The following is a 1484-nucleotide window of genomic DNA, read 5'->3' on the forward strand; positions in this document are numbered from 1 at the left end:
GGGGCTCGCCGGGATCGCCGCCAGAGCGCACCAAGAGCGCAGGGCGCGGGGCCGGGGCTCGGGCGTGCGCCCCGCGCCGTACGCCGGTGCCCGTCTTCGATGCACCGCTCGGGGTGGCTGCCCGGAGACGGCCGCTGATTGCAGCCACCCTCGTCCTCGCCCCGCAGGCTCTGCGCTCCCGACCCTTGGCTCTAGCTGCCCTCCGAGGCCTTACAAAAACTTGGGCGCCGCCCCCTGACCTCAGCCCAGGAGGCCGGAGTCGCCTCCACCCGGCAGCGACTCGGGTTCCGCGGGCGGCACTTACCTCCCCGAGGCGCCGGGCGGCAGAGGGAAGAGAGCTCTGGGCGGCTCCCGCCGGAGTGCGAAGTGCGCGGGGCGCGGATAGCGCGCGCCTTTAAGCCTCTTCCCGGAGACTCCGCCAGGTGGTGTCACGCCGGACGGGCCCTCGCGGCTCCGCGCCCCCTCGGCCACCCCGCTCCCCGCGGGCCGCCGCCGGAACCCCCGCCTCTAGCTCTCTGCAGAGCCCTTAGCCACCGGCGCCTGGGGAACTCGTGGAGGGGCAGGAACACTTATCCATGAGAAATCACCCATCCCACCTGCACTAACTTTGGTTTGGCCTGGAGGGTTGGAGGAATCTATTTTTCCGACCAGGTGCTGGGTGTGGAGGTGGGAGAGGAGAGGACTGAGAGGTCTTGACCAAGGACCTGCATTTAAGTCCCTCCGGCCATCACCTCAGGATAAATCTCAAGTGTGTGCTAACCGGTCCTCTGTTCTCACCTTTGATCCAAGATGGCCCGCTGACGCGCCTCCCCCAGTTACCATTACAATGACCGAAGATAAAATAGAACTATTCAATAGGGAAATGAGTCATCCACACTCCCGGCACAGGACTTTAGGAGGACACGAGCGAAGCGAAGCAGGCGACGGCAGCACTCAGGTGGCTGCTCCAAGCTCCAGGTTGGAGCTCCCATCCCAAAGCCAAAAGCCACCTGCGAGCCCTCCGCAGAGATCCGGCTGCTACGGAGCACAGCGTTGCAGGCAGAAACCGCAACTCTAGCTTCGGGCTATTATTCAGCTTTCACACCATGGGCCTGTGAAGAATTATTTTTGACACTGGTATTGAGACTTCCAACTACATTGTTGACTAACTTTTTAGTCTTCATTGTTTATTGCCTTTTCGTTTACATAAATGTCTTCCTCATTCCTGATTTTCTTATTTTGACTATTCTCACACCATTGAAATGCTACTTGGAGTAACCTTTAGAGGGAAGGAAGGGTTTTTGGAGGCTGGACTTGAGTCTTGGAGTGGTCCCGGTATGTCTGTGAATTAAGACACTAGTTAGATGTAGGACTCTAGGATCATAGCCCTTTACACTTACTTAACAACTCTGTAAAATAGGCACCGTGCTAGCATTCAACAAGAAAGCGAATGTAACAAGCTCATTCTGCATTGAGCCTAAGACACAGTCCAGTGCCACGACTGT

The 1484-nt window shown here is 58.3% G+C and overlaps 1 protein-coding gene across 1 annotated transcript in view; it reads right to left on the reverse strand.

The window, feature by feature from the left end:
- The window catches only part of Ntn1 (netrin 1), a gene marked incomplete in the record, with an annotated part of 196423 nt that extends 195928 nt beyond the window's left edge, over window positions 1–495 (reverse strand). Inside the window, 1 exon segment of the mRNA XM_005399748.2 lies at window positions 305–495.
- Window positions 496–1484: the final 989 nt, after the last annotated feature.

This window comes from Chinchilla lanigera, unplaced genomic scaffold (genome assembly GCF_000276665.1).
Source record: "Chinchilla lanigera isolate Chin_1 unplaced genomic scaffold, ChiLan1.0 scaffold00066, whole genome shotgun sequence".
NCBI classification, from domain to species: Eukaryota; Metazoa; Chordata; class Mammalia; order Rodentia; family Chinchillidae; genus Chinchilla; species Chinchilla lanigera.